Source organism: Dermochelys coriacea, chromosome 25, assembly GCF_009764565.3.
Source record: "Dermochelys coriacea isolate rDerCor1 chromosome 25, rDerCor1.pri.v4, whole genome shotgun sequence".
Lineage (NCBI taxonomy): Eukaryota > Metazoa > Chordata > Testudines > Dermochelyidae > Dermochelys > Dermochelys coriacea.
Window position 1 is genome coordinate 14,443,717 of NC_050092.1, and position 23,603 is coordinate 14,467,319.

At 45.0% G+C, this 23,603-nt stretch overlaps 1 long non-coding RNA gene across 1 annotated transcript in view; it reads right to left on the reverse strand.

Moving 5' to 3' along the window:
• Nucleotides 1–23,603, reverse strand: part of LOC122457481 — a 65,353-nt gene that overhangs the window by 6,404 nt on the left and 35,346 nt on the right. Inside the window, exons 2-3 of the long non-coding RNA XR_006277021.1 lie at nucleotides 4,255–4,318; nucleotides 433–562 (exon numbers count right to left, since the gene is read on the reverse strand). This is a non-coding gene — a long non-coding RNA (uncharacterized LOC122457481). The remainder of the gene's footprint in view (nucleotides 1–432; nucleotides 563–4,254; nucleotides 4,319–23,603) is intronic.

Here is a 23,603-nt window from a genome sequence, read left to right on the forward strand (position 1 = left end):
TCAAGTTATTTTGGCATTTTTGAAGATTTTACCCTAATTCCCATTTTGAAAAGTGACTTGGGTGCTTAAGAGCCTGTCACTTTTGCAGATGGGACTTAAGCATTTTGAAAAATGTACCCTAAGTCAGTAAATGGCTCTGTTGTGTTAGCTGCAACAGTGTGCGTGTGCACATTATATATATATATATATATATATATATATATAAAACTAATTCCAAAATCAGGGTGGGTCTACTGAATACAAGTGAATATGTACATGTTCCTAGCAGACAGAGAGCATAGAAATTTCTTTGGACGCCTCGCTCTGTGTCTTCCTTTTTAACTGGACAGCCCTGGAGAAGATCCACCAGAACAAGAGAAACCAACAACAGAATGAAGAAGCTATTTCCCCTTTCTGATCTCCTTTTATGCTCCACATGGAGTTTTTCAATACCTGTTGCGGTTAATTGAATTCTGGTGAAGGGCAAATCTAGAGACTGATGTCCCATGTTTATGGGTACTACACCGGTAGTGAAAGCTTCTTGTATACATCCCCACCATATGACTGTGCTCTCATACTGCCCCTGTAAGGATATAAAAAGGCAGTTCAGTCTCCATAGCCTATACAAACCTTGGCCCTTCTGCTGAGTTTGCTAGTGCGGGTTCCAGTCCTGATGTAGACACTTAGCCACTGGGAGCTGAACACAGATTCACCAACCAATTTCCTGTAAGGATCACTGACCAGTCAAACAACTTTTAATCACTACCAACCTGATCTGGATTTGAACTGATGACCTAAGATCCCCTATGGAAGCTAAGATATACCCCAGCACTCTGTTGCAAGAGTGGGGCCTCTAGTGGGTGGACCGGTTTGACCTCCTTCAGTTTTCACAATGCCTGTGAATGCTGGTGCCACCAATCTTTGAAATTTGAGATGTAACATGTTTGGGGACCAACCAGCTACTTGGGTAGCAGGAAGTTAAAACTGGTGCAACCCACAGATTTCTGAATACCCTCACTTTTTTCAGTTTGCATCCCCCCCCCTTCATCTTATCTGAATGTTATTTGGTTCTTCATATCAAATGCTATCCACTCTCATCTAAGTGTTTTATGAATGGATGGTGATCCTTGTTTCAATTAATTTCATATGCACACTGGTATAAATCCCTTCTGTGCTTCTCTCTTGATTAGTTCTAAAAACAGCCTCAGAAATATGAAGAGCCTTTCTCAAAGCAAATTTGTTTTGCTAAGAATGGTGAGCTAAAATCATCTCTGTGGTAAACCCATTGAAGTCAATATATTTTCTGTATTAATCTGCTCAGAGAGTAAAATGGTTCACCAACAGCAATAAGAATGGTATCCCCTTTTATATACCATTTTTGGTTAATAGTCACTATAATATTATAGGGAGAGGGGTTTTGTGTTTATTTGCAGTTATGAGAGAAGCTGAAATAAAGATATTTAATTTTGCATTATAACTATACAGAGCACAATACTGAACCTGTGTCCCTTCAGAGCAACAAAACATTAAAAGTATCTTTAGGCTGAACATTTAAGTTTTGTATGAAAAGGGCTTTACCAAAGATGTTTTCTTGAACTAAACTCATTTCCATGAAAACAGATATCTTTGTGAATGCAAATTTTCCCTAAAGCATTGGAAACCTGAACATCGTAATAGCAGATGTATCCCAGCTGTGTTCTCAGAAGCACCAGCACTGGAGCAGAGCCCATTACATTGGAACTTTCTTCCACCTGAGATTTTGCAGCCTGCAATGTGGTGTAAGAATTCTCTCTTCCAAAGAGATTCCCCTAGCTACAACATGGCCATGGAAGGTGCTCCTGAAGCCAGTCACAAGTAAGTCGCTTTAAAAATGTGGGGGAGGAAGGGAGGAAAGAGATCTTGAAAGGTAGTTGATCTCCTGAAGGATCATTTTTCAGAGTAGCAGCCGTGTTAGTCTGTGGCACCTTAGAGACTAACAAATTTATTAGAGCATAAGCTTTCGTGAGCTACAGCTCACTTCATCGGATGCATTTGGTGGAAAAAAAAAAAAGAAAAAAAAAAAGCTATGGGAGCTGCTGGAAGCGGCAGGGGCTGAGGGAGGTACTGGCTGCTGCTTCCAGAAGCTCCCATTGGCCTGGAGCAGGGAACCGTGGCCACGGGGAGCCACGATCGGCCGAACCTGCGGACGCGGCAGGTAAACAAACCGGCCCGGCCCTCCAGGGGCTTTCCCTGCACAAGCGGTGGAACAAGTTTGGGAACCACTGATCTATGTATACGTGACAGTGCCTAGGCACTATGGTGATGAGTGCCATAAAAAGGCATGTAGTAATAATGCCAGTAAATGAAACTTGCTATAAATACAGAGTGCTGCATACTGGTGTACCACAGTCCCTCCAGTTCTATGGGGCATGTAATAGTCTAGTCTCTTGTGGGCTGTGATACTTTGGTCTAATTTCAGGTGTTGGGTTTAGTGTGTGGGTATGGAGTGGTCCTGGTGGCCTGTGATAGACAGGAGGTCAGACTAGATGATCTGATGGTCCCTTTTGGCCTTAAACTCTCTGACTAATTTAATTTCACTTTCCAAGGGCAGGGACTGAGAACATGTTAACAAAGAGCATAAACTGTGAAGTCAAGTTAGTTTTAAAAATATTAGGAATGCAGGGAAATATTTCTTTCAATATAGGATTCCTCCACACCCCAGTAATATCCCTTTAAACCAATTCTCATTATCCCCTGTGATGAAGTGGGACTGTTCTTAATGTTTCCTCTGAATAGTGTGGGGGTGCCTCAGTTTCCCCTGTGCAGTTCTTAAGTATCTAGGTGGTGGGATAAGGGTGTATGATCATTGCAGAGCCCTAGAGGGCAGGTGTGTGCAGGGGTCTGGACACAGAGAATGGCCAACACCCTGTTTCCTGGCAACTGAGGGCCTGGGCCCTTCCCACCTGCAAGGTGAGAGCTAAAGGGTTGGAGAACAAAGGAATCCTGGCCCGGGAAAGGGACAAAGCCCAGAGGAGAAGGGACACGAGAGAGTTTTTTCAGTTTGGGGCTGGCTATGGACATGGAGTGACGTGCAGGCATGATTGTCTGCCCCCCAAAATGGACCCGGCTGAGGGGTCCTGTTCTCTGCACCTACAAGCTCTGTTTTAGACCATGTTCCTGTCATCTAATAAACCTGTTTTACTAGCGGCTGAGAGTCATGTCTGACTGCGAAGTAGGGGTGCAGGACCCTCTGGCTTCCCCAGGAGCCCACCTGGGCGGACTCGCTGTGGGAAGCACACGGAGGGGCAGAGGATGCTAAATGTCCTGCAGACAGTCTGCTCCCAGAAAGGAAACTTCCCCAGAGTCCTGACTGGCTTCGTAAGGAGCAGTTCCAGAGCATCGCCCAGGGACTCCGTGACACCCCCTCTCAAGTGAAAGCTGTGGAATAACTGAGCATCTGCACAGGTGCAGATGCCACTGTTCAGAGGTTTCCCAAAGTTGGGGGATAAGTAAATATTCGTGTAGCATAAATAAACAGCTCCCACCTAGGAGTTCCTGGTGACCATCAGAAGTAAAATGTATCTGCTAGCAATCAGAGATCTCATAGGAGAGTGCTCCTTCAGCCTGTTTAAAAATTGAGTAACTCTTTAGGGGACAACCTCCACCCAGAACTGTTTGAGGACATGCTACAGCTTTCCTGCTAGCTGTACTAGACTTACTCCCGTTTGTAAATCAGTAGGTTCAAGCCTCATCCCAAGCAATCACAGTGTTAAAACAGTTCTTAAATTAGGGAACGAAAGTGGAAGAAACTCCTCAAGAATAAACATACAAGTTTTGTCCCACATCTCTCTAGTTAAAATTGGGTGAACTGAATTATGGAATGGTCTTCTTTTAAGTGATTGCCAAAAATTAGTTTGCTACCAGAAATGACTGCCCTTTTAAGGTTCAAGGGAATTTACTGGAAATATTGGGGATACTTTCAAGTAGTAGCTTGAGAGAAGCTGTTGCCCACCTAAGTTAGCTCTTTGTACAAGGTCTATTGCATAGAAAAATATTGGGGAATGAAGCAGAATTGTCTGAAAATATTCAGTTTTCCAAAGGGGAATCACGGGTTCTTCAAGTAGGATTTTAAAAAAACAAACAAGCTACCTTATCTGAGTTTAAAAACAATTTTTAGAAGTTCTTGATTCACTAAGAGACTGTATATTTTCTTTGTTTTAATTTCTGGGCGCTTATCTGAGCAGATGGTGAGCAGTGAGGTTATATCAGTGTAATGTAGAACCTGACACCACATACAGGGTTTTTATGTTTGTTTGAATTTCAAGAGCTGATGGATCATCTGTGTTTCTCCCTTCTGTTTCTGTGGAGGAAAGAAAATAAGAATAGTGGGTTTAAATTCTCCTTGGTGTCTCATTTAAGGTTGTAAATACTTCAAATTGTAGCAACATGATTTGTGATTATGGAGACAGCTTTTTGCCTCTTCAAATCTGTGACTGCCTTAGAGATTTGTTTTTAACTTTGATGTGGTGTAGTCTGCACAGAGGTTAAATCTAAACTTGGCTTTTGCAAGTGACGTCTTTAGAGAGCGAATTACATTTAAAAAACAGTATTTTTTGAGTCACACCCTGCATTTTTCATTACTAGTTGTTGCTGTGTTTCAGCTTAGAGAGTAACTGAATAACATCTTTACTTGGAATGTATGCATAGAATGGAAATACCCTTCTCCTGCTGTGGGCGAAATCTGTTAATTTGGCAGTTGTGTTAAAAATGAAATAATACAAGGAGTTCATTAATTAGCTCCATTACCCTCTGGGTTTGCCAATACTATATCTAAACTCTTCTGAAAGTTGTACATGTAATAATGTATATTTAATCATATGACACATCAGTATTACTTATATTGAGTTAGCCACTGCCAATCCCATTGTAGTAGACACTGTACAAGCATGTAAGGCAGTCCTTGCCCCAAAGAGCCTACAGCTTAAGGCCCTGATCCCATAATCCCTTGATCAACGTGGGTGGACTGGTACAGCTGCAATAGCATGTGCTAATACAGACCACACATTCCCCATCTATAATGACAGGTTTCAGAGTAGCAGCCGTGTTAGTCTGTATTCGCAAAAAGAAAAGGAGTACTTGTGGCACCTTAGAGACTAACAAATTTATTAGAGCATAAGCTTTCGTGAGCTACAGCTCACTTCATCGGATGCATTTACGAAGTGAGCTGTAGCTCACGAAAGCTTATGCTCTAATAAATTTGTTAGTCTCTAAGGTGCCACAAGTACTCCCTTTCATTCCCCATCTAGTGCATCTTGAGCTGCAACCTGTTCTGACTTCTTGACTGGCATCTCAGATAAGCACAGACCCCACCAAGTAAACAAAATGTTTTCCTTCTGCAGATGTTAAATCTTCACAAAATCAATGTAACCTCATCTACACCATAGTAATATTGCTAATCCTGATGTTCTCTATTGTCCTGTTACTGTTTCTTCCCAATCCCCAAACCAAAGCTAGAGATGAGGGAGAGAGAGAAAGCAGGAGAGCACACAAGGAGTTACAGTACAGGTTTGCCAGGCTGAAAGCCCTTCTAATACAGAACTGCCAATCTCCCTAGGATGTATTATTCCTGATGTCCCAAGGGTCAGTGCAGGACAGCAGGAGATTGGATTTGTAAGCCAGAGTGGTTTTGGGATGGGGAAGCTGACTCTCAGTGGAAAGAATGTGTTTCCCATAGAGAATGTTGACCTCTCCGAACGTTGTGGGTTTGAGAGGGATCCAAACCAGCTCTGTATACAGGTCATGAATGGTTCCAGTATGCCATGCATTGCCTCCCAAAAATCATGCTCTCCCAAAGTGAACCTGGACCATGCATAGAACTTGATCAAACAAGACTTGATAGGATCCCTAACCCAGTGAGAACCAAGATTTTAACTGTACTCGTGAGAGTGGATGTCTCAGATGGCTAGAGTATCAACTACCCGAGCCAGGACCTGAACTGCGGTGGGTTGTCCCCTGCCTCCCAGAAGCAGTATTTCAGAATATTAACTGAGGGTTTCTCTTGTTTTGGGGGTCACTGTTTGGCACCTCTCCTTTCAGTATAATGGGGCTGTCCATACATTACATAATGCATTAGTGAGTGGGTGGGTCCTTAACTTTGTATGTTTCTTTCAGTGTTACCAGGGGTGGGTAGATTTTAAATTGCATAACATTTTTGGGAGATTTTCATGGACAGCCCCAATCTGACATCCCACTGGTCAGTGGCCGAGCCACAGCCACATAGGAACAGAGATTCCCCTTGGAGATGCTGCTGCTGCACAAGGACTGGCAACAAGGGGCTGCTAAAGACTGATGCAATGTGACCCACCCAACACTTTCATTCCTTACCTTGAGGACCCCGGCACTACAGCCCCATGTGGATACAAAATCTGTATCCGCATCCGAGCTGTGATCCCCACACATGATCTGCGGATGTGGATAGATAGATGTGGATATCCATGGCTATGAAGTGGATAGCTGTAGATTTTCAGGGTTCTACACGGCATCTTTGGGAACAGTCTCTGAGCCCCAAAGAAACTGGAGCACTAATAGTCCCCAAGTGCCATCTTCCTTCGGGGTCCCTGGTTTTTCCATAAACCAGACGAGGAAGCAGGACACTCGAACAGTAAATGAATGACTGGAAAGGGAATAAAAGTGCCACAAAGAAATGGAAACATAAGCAGGGCACCTCTATGTCATGCCAGACGAGCCAGCAAACACTACAAGGGGTGTCTTGTGAGACTCATTTAGCAGTAGCTGGTGCAAGCTCCATAATTAGGAGTAATATGTTTGCATTTCTTGGCTCTGAGCTGGGCCCGAGGCAACTCTGTAACTCATCACAGAGTCTGGGACATTGTAGACTTGGGCTGTCTGTACCAGAAAATAAACTACCTGGCTTGATTTATGACCAAATAGAAGCATTACTCAGAGCTGTTGCTGAGCTTTGGTCCAGAAATCCAGAAGCCTTGCTTATGTCACATGGAAAAAACAAAAAGGGAGAGAATCTTTTTATGCAGTTGCTGAAAAACATTTATTAAAGAGATGAAAATGTCATTGAACTTGAATTGGACCTCATAACCTCCTCCCATGACTTGTGGTTTCAGATGCTGCACCAAGGCAGAATGAAGGCAGCATGTGGTTAGCTTTTTGGGAAACAGATGGCATGCTGGACACTGACAAAGGATTTAACATATTATAGGCTACCTTACTGGCAACAGATTTGCATGTGATTCTATTGGAAGACAGGCTCACAAATGGAACTTGAGGGAAGGTTGGCAGAGCCATAATTCTAAGTGGCACTTGAACAATGCCTTTAATTCCCCCCCCCACACCCAACAACATCACCACCTCACATTGAGTAATACGAATGCATTGGCAGTGGATGCCTGTGGACCAAGATCAACACCAGGCCACTGGCCAAAACACATCAGGACATGGGGAAATACTTTCTGCATTAGGAGAGGAACTTGCACAATATAACAGATGGCTCATAGAAAGTCCAACGCCGCACAGGGCAGAAGAGAAAAGGGCTCCAACAGAAGTTGGAAACAATTTAAAAAAAACCCCCACCAAAACAAAACTCAGTAACTCCCCCAGATCTGGGGATTAGTGGAATTTGGAGGGGAGGGAGATGGTGCATCCCTTTCAATTGACAAATACATTCATCTGCAACCAGACCATGCGTTGTTGGTTTTGAAGTTGGAAGCCAAATCCTGGGCTGATAGGAACACCACAGAAGTTGCACATTCCTTCTAGGGCAGGGTGGCTTTTCATGTCACTCTAACATAATTGGTGGAAATGGGTCCTACCTAGAGCCCATCTATAGCTCTCCTTTGTCATGATGTGTGAACACTGGTGGGTGGAATAAAACTTGGAGGATCCTTGTCCCAGAAGTGAGCAGACTTTGCCATGGGACGTTGCCTGCCTGCTGGCATGCTTATTGCAAAGGTATGTGGATGCTGGCTCAGGCTTTCAGGTCATGCGCTGGGAGAGCGAAGTGTGATAGATGGAAGAACTGGTTTAGATAAAGAACTGACCTGAACGGTTGCCAGAATCTCAAACTGATCTTGAACCTTTTCCCTGGAGCTTAGAAAAATGTGGTTGATTATTTTCCCTCTGCCCTGCACATTGTGTTCCTCCTGTTGGCTCTCCTGGAAGCAGAAATGCTGAAATACCACTTGGAGGGGTTGTTCTTATGGTATATCTGGCTTGATGAGTATTGGGAAGCACCAGAAGACATGTGAGAACCTGATTTTGTAACATTTAGACCCAGTTATGGAGACAATTGGTCTGAATTTATGGGTTCTTTAATCCCAACATGTGAAATTTAACCAGTTACTTGTGAGTAACTGGCTTCAGAGGGGAAGCCGTGTTAGTCTGGATCTGTAAAAGCGGCAAAGTGTCCTGTGGCACCTTATAGACTAACAGACGTATTGGAGCATGAGCATGTAGTCTACATGCATCCGACGAAGTGGGTATTCACCCACGAAAGCTCATGCTCCAATACGTCTGTTAGTCGATAAGGTGCCACAGGACTCTTTGTGTCTTCCAGGTACTCCCCCCACCCATGTAGCACAGTGTGCATGGCTGAGTGGCTGGTCTGCTTTGGTGGAGACACTAGACATGAATCTATCTTTTTGGGCTGTTTCAGCGGGGACTGTTTCTCCTGTGTACCACTAGAGGCCACCGCAAACCTCATTTAAGAAAAGGGCACCAACTGGAATACCTGGTTTCAGAGTAGCAGCCGTGTTAGTCTGTATTCGCAAAAAGAAAAGGAGTACTTGTGGCACCTTAGAGACTAACAAATTTATTAGAGCATAAGCTTTCGTGAGCTAGAGCTGTAGCTCACGAAAGCTTATGCTCTAATAAATTTGTTAGTCTCTAAGGTGCCACAAGTACTCCTTTTCTTTTTGGAATACCTGGCAAATCGCTCCGTGTTTTATAGGGAGAACCTGGGGGCACAACTGGAACTTGGATCTCCCTTGGACAATTTCTCTGCCAGCTGAGTTAAAGGAGCCACTCCCAGATGTAAGCACAAGCCTGCAGGTCACTCTGGCAGAGATCTCATCAGATTTTACAAAGTAGGTAGGGTCAGACCTGTCCACTGTTTGGATGGGGCAGGAGATCTGGGAAATCCCAGGTCTTGCTACCCACTTTCCTGGGTAAGTGCGATTTCCCTAGGAGACATGCTGACCGCCATCTGTTTGCTTTAGTTTTTCATATAAGCAGGAAGTCAAAAGTCATGCAGAGACCGCCCCTCAGCCTCCCTCCAACTCCTGCTTTACCATTAAAATCTGTCTCTGACTATATCTTTGGTGACCATGCTGGTTCAGCTCAGGCGTGGTGTTTCCTTGAATTGTGCGTGTTTGGCTGAAAGAAGTGGTGGATGGAATGGCTTGCACTGAGAAGGGCTAGAAGACTGAAAAGCTGCCAAGTAGAGGAGAGACAAGGCACGTAAAGAGGACTCGCAAATTCACCCCATGATAGGTGTTTCTCTGCTTGGCCTCTACTGCCTTTGTTAGGAATTCAGTACCTCTTAGACACACGGTGTTTTGGCTGTAGCCGAGACTACAGGCATTGAAGAGTTTCTGGGAAGGAGGCGCTCCATCACTAAGTCCTGTTTGCAAAAAAATCTTTCAAGTAGCCTCCCACCAGAACATAGAGGGAAAAATGTAACCTGCAAGACTGAGGCTCTGCTACGGTCCCAAACTGATTGTTTGATCCTTGAGATTGTAATTCTACCGTGTACTAACCAGGATCCTGCAGCACATGGTCCTGCCAAGATGTAGCTTTGTGTGTGTTGCACTTCCCATGAACCTCCCTTGTGTGAAGTGCCCTCCCATTTCCATAGCAACTCCAGCAAGCACTTACACCTGAAGAATTTCCATGGCAATTCATAAAATGCTTTCTCCTCATTTCAGAGAATTTCTCCTCTGATCTTGGTTTCCCTGGGTGTCTTGTTACTGTAATGAAGGTCTGGGGGCTGGGGCAGTCAATCCAGCTTCTGCAAGGTAGTGTTTGGAGTTCCTCCGAGTATGGTTTTGTTAGTTCCCTAAAGATAGTCTTAAAAATAACCCCCCAAAATCTCTCAATCCAGTTCCTAATTGTTGAGTGTCCACATTGCAAAATCCAGTGCAGTTGGGCCCTGTAGTCAGCTGCCTCAGTGTGTATCCAGTTTGGTGAAGACGGATTTATGACTTGAGGCAAGCCTGCTATTTTGCTGTTTTTGGAGGACAGAAGGACTTCAATCCCCAGGTCAGCACTGTGAGCATTAAAAGTTAACAGACAAAAATAAGGAAAGGCCACTCCATGAAGGTGGTTTGCAGAACAGGGGCTCCCAAAACTTTGGCACAATTGATGATTGCATTGATTACTTACCAGGAGTCCATCGGCCACATTTGCATGAAAGGGAGCCTATAAAAAACTTCCCTTATCTTTCATAGAGAGAGGTAACAGAATGCCGTGCTCCATTTTGATCAGCGAAGCTATGCTGCATTGTAGAACTACCTTAGCTGTATTTGGCCTCATCAAGAGACCTTAACCCTGCTTATTCTAAAGGCTGATATTTGGAACTAGACTCTGCTCCCTTGGTCCTTCCCTAGCCTCTTTCCATACTGGATGCTGTGAACTGCAGGTACCCAGAAAATATTACATTTTTTTCAATAGAAAGGAGACTTTTCTAGAGTCCATTCTAGTGACTGCTCCAAAGAGAAAGAATTTATTGGCTACTTGCTCCTTCAGGCAGTAGGATAAGAGAGTAAGAAAGAAAGGAAAAGATGTTGAAAGGCAGACATTAAACTAAAAAGTAAGGATCGTGTGATCAGTCCCATTAACTATGTGAAATTTAATGCCAGAAAATCCCACTTTCCTGGAAATAGACAACGTGTGTGTGTTTTCTTCAGAAGGCAGGAAAATTGTAGGTGGTTAAAGCCTTGTGGGAAAAAAAAGGGGGTGAAAACAGGCTTGAGTTATGCATCCCCCTGAAAAAACACAGATGTCAGTTATGCAATCCAGACCCACTGGATTGAGCTGTGCTGAAAAAAAGAAGATCTAGACTTCTAAGCCCATGATTTCCCAGCTCTCAAATTAAAAAGAGCAAGTGGTGAAAGTAGGGTGTGGGGAGAGATTCAGACTGTCTGGGGTGTTATCCGCTTCATGAATCTGGAGCAATAGATTTAGAAGGCTATGCAGGTAATTCTACTTGTGTGAGGGATAGACATATGAGGAGATACTAATTGTACCATCTGCCTCCAAGCCCCAATCTCTACCTTTTCTTCATTGCTAGAGATATTTAGCAGGCAGGCAGGCTCTGCACCTAGATTGTTTAGATACCAAGAGTAAAATTTTGGGCTGTGTTCCCTAACCATTAGCCATGCAATTCTAAGTTTTTTGACTCTTCCAGGGAGTTGGAGGGTGCCATGTTGTATTTGCTTTAGTTTGCGGATTTACACTTCATGGCATCCCCCAACTAAGAATATCAGCAAGGGCAGTCTAGAGGTACCATGTGGTATATCCTTTCTCCCCTCTTAATGCAGGTTAATTCCAACTGCAGGCACCAAAGAGGGTTACATCTCTTGGAAGATCTGACAGCAGTTTAGACATCTAGAACAGTGGTTCCCAAGCAAGTGGTCATTGGAAGTCTGCAAAGAGCTGGCTAGTTGTATGCTGCTGTCCCGCCTCACTTCCAGCTGCTAACCTGTATTGGGTGGCTAAACATACGTTAAATCTTTTCTTGAGGTTTCTTTTGCAGATAAGTAACATCCCTGTGGCAACCAGCGATATTATGTAAGCATGAAAAAGTGGGCCCTATGAATGCTAATGAGAGGAAATATCCAAAAACAATTCTTTATTAAGATTTGGTCAACGCTTTGAAAAGTTTGAAGACTGTTGTGGTATAAATGTTCAGGGGGCATGGACCCCTCTGTGTGGTTATAAAGCATGGTACATAGACTTTCATGGTGTTCCATAGGGAAGATCATAGTTAGAGGGGACAGCTTTGTGGTCTGTGTGAAACATAGCTGCTGGAACCACTGGTTCAAAATGCTGGAATTAGCTCACCACTTCATCTTTCCAAGGCAGAGGATTTGAATTTCATGCAGTTTCCTGTGCATGTGGGTCTGAGAAACAGAGGCTGTCTGTTGTGAATGGACACTAACCATTCCTTGGCTCTTACCAAGAGGAGGTGAGGTTTGCTCCAGCATCACTGGCCAAATGTTCCCCTCTCCCCCCAATCAGCACTCTGCTGGGTACTGGGAAGCTTCTCCCCATACCAAAAGTGGCTGTGTTTTGGTGGTAATATATATGCACAGTTTGTCAAGTCCTTGGGGATCCTGCAGGCTAAAAAGCCCTGTAGAAAAGGGAGGCATACAGGCAGCCAGGGGGCTCCACTCTGCATGCTGCCCCCGCAGCTCCCATTGGCCAGGAACCATGCAAGGGCGGTGCCTGCGGACAGGGCAGCATGTAACAGAGCCGCCTGGTCATGCCTCCACATAGGAGCTGGTGGGGGGACATGCCACTGCTTCTGGGAGCTGCTTGAGATAAGCGTCACCCTGAGCCTGCACCCATGAGCCACGCCCCCATGTCCCAACCCCCTGCCCCAGCTCTGATCCCCTTCTCACCCTCCGAACCCCTTGGTCCCAGCCTGGAGCACCCTTTGGCACCCCAAACCCCTCATCCTACACCCCACCCCAGAGCCTGCACCCCCGCCCAGAGCCCTCACACTGCACCCCCCCTGCCCCAGTCCAGAGCCCCCTCATTCACCCCAAACTCCTCATTTCTGGCCCCACCCTGGAGCCCGCACACCCAGCCAGAGCCCTCACCCCTTCCTGCACCCCAACCCCAATTTATTGAGCATTCATGGCCCACCTTGCTATTTCTATAGCCCAATGTGGCCCTCAGGCCAAAAAGTTTGCCCATCCCTGCCCTAGGACATCAAGCTTGGGTCCATCAAATTTGGCATCTTGCCTCTAGGTGGGTCAACACTAGGAACTTGTTGTGTGTTTAATAAAAGATCTGATGAAAGATCCACAAGCTCTTGCCTCTCTGTGCTCCATAAGAAATGCTGTTGTCCCTCAGATACTTAAACTTGTACATCATGTCTCCAACCTTAACGTGTGATCTCAGAGCCCTGAGCAGTTCCAGTCCCTCTTGTAGGAGAGAATTCCTGTTAACACCTTTGCTAAAGACCATTTCAGGACACATTAGGAGGCTTTGTCTGCCTAGGTGCATTACATACATCACTTTTCAAATAATAGCTTGCTTAGAGCAACTGTTTTGAACTCTGCCAAATCCATGGAAGTTTTGGGAAGTGAGCAGTTGTTCACTGGGCACTGAGCCAACACGTGGAAAGCAGTTGGTAAACTGTGATGTTTGTCTTAAGGGTAGAGGAGCTGGCTTCTGGGAAATGAAGGGACCAAAAAGAGAAGCCACTGCCAAAATAGTTTTACTGCATACTGAAAATGGTGCCTGCTCCAGCCCTGGGGCAAACTTCTCCCAGCAAAGCATGCAGCCTTAACCACATCATCAGTTTGCATCTCCTTTCAGAGAGAGTAGCCCTTCATCATCTTCTTTTTTCCTAGTCCAGGTCAACTGGTTATCCCAGCTCCCCGCATCCCCCCCCAGCAAGCCTGAGCTCCTGCTGGCCCTTGGAACAGGAGTAGCTCATTGTTGCAAATGAGTTTAATCCAACGTTAGAAGCCGTTATGGTCCTTAATAGAAAATGGCATGAATAGCAAAGGAAAAAATGTCAGATGTTTCCTGTAAGGCCTTTAACAGCTCTCCTGGGTGTGTGATTACAACATATGCTGGGGATAGGTTTGAGCAGGGTGGTGGTGAGGAAGAGGCGCTCTGGCAGCATTTCACGTCCCCATCTGCAAGCCTCATTACAATGTGCTACTTGAGAGGAAAGGGGGGGTGCGGAAAACAACAACCAAGGCTCTCCATGGCCAGAGCACATCACTGCTTTCCAGTCCTCTGGTCTCCAGAACCTGAACCTTCCCAGGGAGCAAAAGCCTCTCATCCTGCAGGGTTAAATTGAGGACAAGGCATGATTGAGGGGGAATTATGGGAAGTCTGTAGGCTTCTAAAATCCCCCGACCACCCTCTTGTCCTTGGGCTTGTGAAGAGTCCAAACATCTAGACTGCCACACTTAATATCAGGCTTCTGGTCTGAGATTTGTGCTTTGCAGGAGATTTCTCATGATGAGCTTTGAGTCAACACCCTAGAGAGTTTTGCTGACAATCTCTAGGGTGAGTTGGCCTTCCAGCCAACCCCAAATATCACCAAGCTTGGGCCACAATGACCTGACCATACAAAAAGGGTGGCAGGAGAAGACACACCTGAGGGAGTGTAGTAGTACTTATTGGGATCCAAGAACCTCTTAATGCCACCTACCAAGGGGGTGCAGAGGGGTTACAGGCATCTCGTGGGTCTGGTGTATACATTCTGGTTCACCAAAGAATCTTTAATAAATGCCTGTGTCACTCTGGTCAACAAAATCACCATGGAATGTATGTACGGATACCATGACCATGTAAGAGGGGGGGGTGTGTGTGTGTGTGTGTGTGTGTGTGTGTGTGTACGTACACATGAATAAAATATATTCTTAAAGTCTGTAGGTTCTGATCACCAGCAAAGGTGAAAAGCAGGTTTGCTGTCAGACAAGAGATGTTTGTTCATCTATCTGTTCATGTGTAAACTGAGTATTGGCTTATTCACAATGGGCTTCTTATCACCAGTTTGAACTGAATGCAACTGCAGGTTTGTAAGATCTTTGGCCAAAGGAACCAAGAGAGGGAAAGAAACAGCAGGGGAGGAAGAACGTTATCAGAGATTTGCTTGGCTATGTTTGGGTGGGGCCAGAGAAGACTCCCAGACACCCTACACTGAGGAAGTAGGAGGACAGTGGTTTTGCAAGAGGGGCCTCAGCCAGGCTTGGTCAAAACACTGATAAGAACTTTGGGCAGTGGCATGCAAGGTAGGCCCTATATGCTCAAGCGGCTGTGCTTTGTTCAGTTGGTGGCCCACAGGCCAGATCTGGCCCGCTGGACTATTCCATCTTGCCCCCATGGAGGAGGCTCTTCTGTAGAGCAAAAGGGCATCCTCTGCACAGCGTGCAAGGTCACACTGGTTGGAGGATGCCATTTTGGATCACCTAAGGTACGCAAGTGAATGATTGCATGCCCTACTAAAAGTGTCCTGCTGTGCCACTGGCGTTGTGTGAGAAAAAACTTTTCAGACAGGAGGTTAATCTATTAGTTAAATTTAGTCTCTAGAAAGCACGTTATGATTTTGATTCTTTTTCCAATATTCTTACTCATTACTACCTGACTCTCTAATCATTGATAACAAACAAGCATTTTCTCTATAGATAAATCTAAATGCTGCGGTGTTAAGCAGGGTGCTGGTCCTGAACTGAATCGTACAAGCTGGAACGTACTGTTCTTTTGGGAACAGTGATCCTGGTAATTTGGGAGTGTTCAGGGGATAAGGGGCTGGATGCTGCAGGGAACACGTGGAATATTCAGAGGTTGGTGTGTGCCTGTCAATACCTGTACAGAGAGAACGAGGCCTGGTAGAGCTTGCATTGCAGAGACTGGTGATTCAGGGAGCTGATCCACAGTAGGCACGGACAAGGCTGCCATATGCTAAGGGCAGGCGATGGGGAGGTTCCTCACCACCCTGAGTGTATGCTTGAGGGGCATCACACTAATAAAGGATGTATCAATATCCAGTTTGTCTTCATCGACACCAGAGTCCTTAGTCTCATTTCCCCATAAGTTCTCTTACCTTGCAGGCAAGTCCAAAGTTTCCTATGGAGACAGGGCCCAGATGCCCAATTCTCCCCAAACTCAGTACCTTTTCATCAAGATGATTCTCTCCTCCAGGCCCTTTCTGGAGCTGCTTTTCCCCTTAGCACTCTTCCAGCATTTCAGTCTTCATGGGTATTGCCTCACCTTCTCCTTCTGTTCTCCTCTGCAAGGAACTAAACCTGGTTATATAGACTCCAGCCACCTCCCCCTCCGAGCAGTCTCTGAGACGAGTGGTTAATTGGAGCCAACTGCTTGGAGGAGGGGGGTTCCCTCTGCCAGGTGACATTTCACTACTGTCAGAGCTCCAGAAGCACAGGACAGCTAGTGGTGCTGCAAGCTTGGCAGTGACGCTGACTGACCAGAATAGAGAGGAGCCAGTCAAGCAACGAAGAAGGCAGTTCTTAAGACCACCATTGAGCCTATTTAAAACAGGGATTATTCTCTTGCTGACTTCTTTCTTTACATTTAAATTTTGCCATGTCAGAGAGAAACCCAGGGTGGGTGCAGTGAGTCAGATCAGAGGAAAATCTCGGGCTCCTTCATTTCCTCTGTAGGCAGTTATGCTGCAAGCAGTACACTAACTCTGGTGCAATTGACAGATGTTCCTCCTACATCAGTGGGGTTAGAATTAACACATTCAACAGAGATTTGGACTTCCACAGCCATTGGCTGGTTTAGTTTAGCCTGATCCAGACTTCCTGCTGAGCCATGGCTCAGGATCTCTGGAGTTCGGATACAGCTGGATTCTGGGGCGGTCACTGGCTACATATATTCTATATTTCTGAAGAGAAGAGTTAGTGAAGGAATCTTTGCTCCTTTTCCCTTTTTTTTTTCTTTTTCTTTCTCCCAGAGAGTCAGACACCTCATTCCCCATCCGCCCTGAAATCTGTGCTTTCTCCTGTCAGTCCCTTCTCAGTGCCTCATCCTCCTGGCTACTGAGACACCCTTTGCAAGCTAATACCCTCTCCTGGGAAAGTTGCAGATGTGTGGGTGAGGGTGCTCAATCAATATTCTATTGCATTTGTTAGGGTCGAGTGTACTGACTAATGTTCATCACCTCTGCCAGCTGCTGGGAATCATGTACTGAGCATAAGAAGAGGAAGGATGGCTCAGTGGTTACAGCAGTAACTTAGGCCTTGGGAGGACCAAGGGTCTGTTCTCTGCTCTGCTACAAACTCTGTGTGACTTTGGTCAAATCACTCTGTCTCTCTGTGCCTCAGTTTCCCCATTTTCCAAACAGGTACCATAGCCTGGCCCTGCCTCATGGGGATGTTGTGAGGATAAATATGTTAAAGATTGTGAGATGCTCAGACACTAGGATAAATGGACACAAATCAGATATTAGGAATGGCAATATACAAAAACCTGTAGGAGAACACTTCAATCTCGCTGGATACACACTAGCAGATGTAAAGGTAGCCATCCTGCAGCAAAAAACCTTCAGGACCAGACTTCAAAGAGAAACTGCTGAGCTTCAGTTCATTTGCAAATTTGACACCATCAGCTCAGGATTAAACACAGACTGTGACTGGCTCACCAACTACAAAAGCAGTTGTTCACACCTCAACTGCTAGAAGAGGGGCTCATCCTCCCTGATTGAACTAACCTCATTATCCCTAGCCTGATTCTTGCTTGCATATTTATACCTGCCTCTGGAAATCTCCACTCCATGCATCCGACGAAGTGGGTATTCACCCACAAAAGCTTATGCTCCAATACATCTGTTAGTCTATAAGGTGCCACAGGACTCTTTGCCGCTTTTTCAGATACTATGGTGAGTACCTAAGCCAGCAAGGGATCCTCTCAAATGCAGAGCTCCCGGTGATTCTTGGGGAACATCCAAGGCTTCAGGAAATTGGTAGTGAGAGATGGAACTTCTTTCCCCTCTAGATCACTGGTGTGAGTTTGGCCCTGGAGGGCAGTAATGATGGAAAGTTATTCTTTAGTGGTCCTTATGTGAAATGAGTTCAGAGTCCCTTGCGTAGTGGACACCACACAAATGACTCTCTCTCAATTAGTATTAATTGGCTCCCTTGCTGGTTGTCTCAGCAGAGACATCACAAAATGAGTACATCAGAGGGACTGAAGTAGGTGGCCTGTCTGAGGAAGAACGCACAGCCTGCGCTGTTCTGGCTCTGTGGATAAAGAGCAGATTCAGTCTCCAAGGTTTTCATTCAGGCACCTTTCGCCAGCACAGATTGAATTCCCTTTATAAAATAAAATAAAGCCTTTGTGTGTACAACATTTTTCTGTCTTGTGTTGCAATTGATGGATTACAAATGTCACCTACTCCATAGAGAAGTGTATATGTTACACACTCTCTATACAACGGGACAACACCAAATAATTCCCAGTCAAGTCATGCTAATTTTGATTCTTACATTTGGCTGGAGGCTAAAAGTTGAAGAGGACAAAGAGAATTTGAATGTGTTGTTTTATTTATGGGAATTCTTCCTCAGATGTTAGAGGGAATCTCTCTTTATTTTAGTTTCATATGCACATATATGTTTCATCATCCTTTTTCAGAAGGATACAGCTGACACTCTATAACTACCTATACACCGTAACTTTGTGATGGTGCATAGTCAATCCTTCTAAAAAATGTAAGAAAGTCCGGAGGGTGAAAATCAATGTTCCCTTGAAAAATGGGACTTTCATACAGGGGAAATTTTCAAATATAACTTTTAAAATCCTTATCTTCCAGGAGTTTCATTCTTGTTACTTATCTCTGTAATGCCAATAGCATTACCCTGAGCTCTCTACCTCCCTGCCCCAATCTACCTCCCTGCTTCCCATGCAAGACAAGTCCAAGGAAAACCTGTTATATCATGAAGAGTGGAATGGAACTCTTGTGCTAAAGGAATAAGCAACAGGTGGCTGGGAAGTCGGGCCACGAGGGACTGCAATCTTGCTTCAAGCTGGTGCCACTTTGTAGACCGGGATGCAGCAATGTGACCCAGCGATCGATCATGGCATGACACTGCATCACTCCGCCCCACTGCACAGATTCCATTGTCACATGATGGAATGTCACACCATAGTGATATTACAAGACTTTATTTAAAAAAAATTCGGGCAAGTGGCAGTACTTGTCTTATTCAGACTCTAAGAATAGGATAGGGGAGAACAGGAAAAACAAATGGCCAAGCTATGCCTAAAAGTAATTCGCCACAAGGCATCACACACACACACACACGGTATTTAGGCTTGCTCTTGTGTCATTAAAGTCAATGGGAGTTGTGTCATTGATTTAAATGGAAGCAGCATCAGACCCAGACTTCAGAGATCTTCAGGCTCTCACCTCTGTTAATAGGGGGCAGATGGCAGACCCTATGGAATTGGAGAGTGTGATATAAACCATGTAGGCAGGCTGGAGATCTGCTGCAAGCTTTTTTTTTTTTGCATTGCTGGTGTTTTTTTCTTTTTTTTAATCGACAGCCTGTCTTGCTGTGTGTACCTGTATTTAGTCCTGATAGTTTTCAGTATGTGATGAGCACCTACATCTAACAGACAGTAAAGCAGTGGATTTTGTATTGGCGACCCCTTTCACACAGCAAGCCTCTGAGTGTCCGTCACCCCCGTAGAAATTAAAAACACAAACAATTTTAAATGCTAAATTTATAATCCTACTGTTTAAAATGAACTTACCTTTTCTCATCACTTTTAAATTAAGACTAAAACACATTTTTATCAAATGATTGTTATAAGCAGAAAAGTTATTTTTTTTAAATAGTTACTGTTTAATACTGGAGCGGGAGGGGGCATGAAGAAACTTTGCCAATATCATTTTTCCCAGCAGACCTAGCGGCCCATCGCCACCCTTACTTCTGCACTGCTGCCGGCTGTGGCGCTGCCTTCGGAGCCGGGCGGCCAGAGCATGGCGGCTGTTGGCTGGTTGCCCAGCTGTGAAGAACTGCAGAAGTCACCATAGCATTGCAATGCCATACCATTCCACCCTTACTTTATTTGGCCTTTGCTCTGGGAGGGGCGGTTATAGGAAGGGCGGGGAGTAAGGCAAATTTTGTGGTGGCTAGAGCCCGCACAAACCCTCTCCTAGCACCACCTCTGCCTGTGTATCTGACTGTTAAATTATACTTTTTTTTTTGCCGATCTTGATGATCTGCGATTTAATGCAGCTCTTCAGCAGCTGAACAATCAAGCCCTCTAATGTTGTCTCAGTCCCAGGGCTGGCCTTAGAGAAAATGGCACTGGACTGGAACTTGGGAGACCTCTGCCCCTGAGACTGCTGTGTGGCTTTAGATAAGTCACCTCACCTCTCTGTGCTGGAGTTTCACCATCTGTAAAATGCAGAAAATATCCGTCTTCATATGGCATTTAAAGCTACAAATGAAAGTGGCCTATTTAAGGGCTAGGTATTGCATCCTCTATTGGGCAGACTGTCTCGCATTTGATGGAGACGTGTAGGTCTCTTCGTTCCATCTCTTCCGTCTATCCTTAATGTTACGATGACTGATCAGCTCCATTTTTATATACCGCATGTATAAAATCTCCATGAACATAAATCTCCATGTATTCTGCAAGAACCCAGGATTGTCCTTAATATGATCACCAGTTTATAAGGGACATTGTCAAGTAAAAATACTTGTAAAAATACTATTCTAAAGGTTAGGAGTGTATTTTACTCTTCTTTGTTTATAATAAGTCCACCCTTATAGGCTTGAAAATCACTTATTTTTCTTGCTGATTTTGTCCTTCACTGAATATTTTCCATCCTCTGTGTTTCTAATTGAACTTCAAATCGACATGAACTTTTTCTTGTTTTGTTGTTTGTGCAGTAGCCTCACTGATGATGTCAGCACAGCTCTGGGGACAAGGTGTGCACTAAGTTCAGCCATTGCACAGGGAACAAAATATTGTTATACGAGGGCCTACATAAACATTGGCTCCTCTTCATTTTTGTCTCAGCAATATTAAAAACAAGACCCTGGAAACTGGGAAAACCTTCTCCCATTAAATCAAAACAAGTTTAAGGTATGTCAGCAACTTTTAATATGGCCCTTGTAAGAAAAAAGGTAGCCATAAGCTCTGCCTGCACATTTCTATTCTGCTGTGCATTTAAGCTGTGAGAATGTTGGCTGTAGAGAGATTTCTACTCTCTGACCCAAATAAAAAAAGGTGCAGGGTGAATCCAAGGAAAATATGAGTAGGAATGATCTCACCCTGCGTGGACACTGTGTGCTTGCTACACTCCAGACAGACATGTAGGAATCCTCACTATTTTCCTCTGCATGTATATACTCCTACTATGAATGAGAGTGGAAATGACTTTCAGAAGCTGTTCTGGAAGAAAAGTGACCTGTCTGTGTCCCCACATTACATAGAGATCTATCAAGAAAAGGGATGAGGTTTTGTCTGTATTTAATAGGCTTTGCCCTGCATATTCGGAATCCTTCCATCTGTCACCATTCTGTATTGTACTGGTTTACCCACCTGTAGAGAAATAGACGGAGATGAATGTGCCATCACTGAGCTTTTCTGCATTCAGAGTTTAGCACATTCGAATCTACTTGCACGTGCCAAGAGCCTAGTGTTCCTCTGACACTGCAGGATCTCCATGGGCTTCATTAGGGTGACGTGCAATTTATGGTGGTGTCAGTGAGAGGCAGCTCAGGCCCAGATTTCAAACACGGTACCTGAGACAATGCACTCAAGGGGAATATTCCAGGCCTGTTGCTTTGGAGACCCATCTTCTGTATCTTGCTGAAGAATTCTGTATAATATGTATATATTTTTTAAAAGGGGGTGGGGATTTTGGCTTTGTTCTGTAGAATAAAACATAGTTTGGCGTACATCTATATGCACTAGGAATGAGGCCTACAAGGAATTGGTGATGGGGAAACCCCCTCTGGGTTTCCAGTTCTAACCTAGACCAGGTAGCTGGGGGACTGACAGCTGCCACATCTCATGTGCACAAAAAGAACTACAAGTGGGGAAAGTGCCTATTTCTAAAATGCCCATCAGACATAGTAGCGCAGTCTCAGGGTCTTGGTTTGGCTCCTTGCAGAAAGCTGTCCAAGTCCCAGAAAGAGACATCACAGTTAGCAGTCTTGGCATAGAGGCTGAGGATTGAATGGGCAGTGCAGACTGCCCTTTCCTTCCAGCCCCGAGAGCTGGATCCTCCACCGCTGTGTGTTGGCAGGGGATTGGTGTGCAGTGAAAATGCTGTCCTGACTTTCTCACGGCTGCCCCACCTGACACATCAGCCTCTCGTGCTGTACTTCTGTGGCTCCTCAGAACCATACTATCTAAGCTCAAGTAACAATCATTCTCTCTCTCCTCCACAGGTAGGATTTAAAATGGACAGATTAGGGTGTGTGTTCTCCAGGGTCCACTGATGGCTTCACTGGTATTAGACTATTGTGTCCTATGGGATGGGACGTAAAGGAAGACATGTGGCTGGGCTCTGTTAGTGGGGGTCCCAGATGTTCTCTACTCCTTTACCAGCCAGCAGTGGCAAGGGTCATAGGTGGGAGCCCTGATTATTGTTAGTGCTTCCATGACTTCATCTTGTGTGAATGGGCTAACTTCCTGGAAGGAGGAGGCTAGGTTTGCTCTTGGTGTCCCATGAGCCTGTCCCAGATGCCCTCCACTCCAGGATTGCATTTGGTTTTCTCCTTCCCAGTGTTATTTTTAGGATTTGTTTTCAGTCCACAGACTAACAGTGAAGGAAGTGAATTAACATCTACTGTTTTGTTGTTTCATAGGTTTGTTAAATCACTGCACTGTATGTGAAAGTCGTGAGGATTTTACACAACAGTGTAGGCAGCAGGCTCCAGTAACCCTAGTGAGGCACTGGGTAGCCATGGCAGAGAGGTGTTTGTGTATAAATGCTGAGGCCAAAGCAAAGGGGTCCGGATTGCTGCTGATGTTCCCTCCCCCTGACTCTGCATGGCTCTGGGTGCTGCTCCCTTTCTGCTTAGGGGCTTTATCATTTCACATGTCCATTCACCATAGGTTGGCAAACATCTGGTTTGGAGAGGACACATAAGGCAGACTTTTCTTTTTGGTTTCTGAAATTTTGCAAAACAAATTTTGCAAAATTGCAAAACTAACAGTGCAAGAAAATAAACCCCTTATTATTTCCAAGGGAACAATGCCCAGAGCAGCTGCATTGGTCTAACCACTTGCTCTAGCTTCCTGTACTTTTTCTGATTTAGTTTTTGAAGGGTAGCATGCGTCCTGGTTTGCCTTTGTCTGGGCATGGCTAGGAGAAGGGCCTGAGCAGCACTGTGTGTGACATGGCTTCCAAACTCCTGTTTATGGGGCATCAGACCTTAAGGATTTTTATTGCTCTGATACATTAAGCAATGCCTCACTTGGATGGCCGAAAATGTTATTACTGCACAGGCACATTTTATTTGCTTTGGATTGTATGGTTCCAGTTTTTATTTTTGTAATGCTGCGGTTTTGATTGGCTGGTCTGTGTCTATATAGATACAGCTACTTCTCCATGTTAAGCAAATTCTCCCATATGAATTCCTGCTGGGATTAGCTCACAAGGGACCCTTGTGTGTGCTCCTCGTTCCATGTGGGTTACGTCTCTCCTGTTTTACGTTTTTCTTCCTTGAACCAAACAGCTATTTTGGAGAGTCGGCACTGGTCCTGGCATAATGAGCCATCGGGCTTTTGTCGAAGTAATGTGGTTCCCATCAAATTCTGCCACCACCAGAAGTGGCACTAAAGGGTCTCTTGTTGGCCACCTAGCAGAAACGCCATAGGCTGAATGGGCCACAGACACTGAACAAATCTCTTGCCCCTTAGCAAGGGGCCATTCCAAA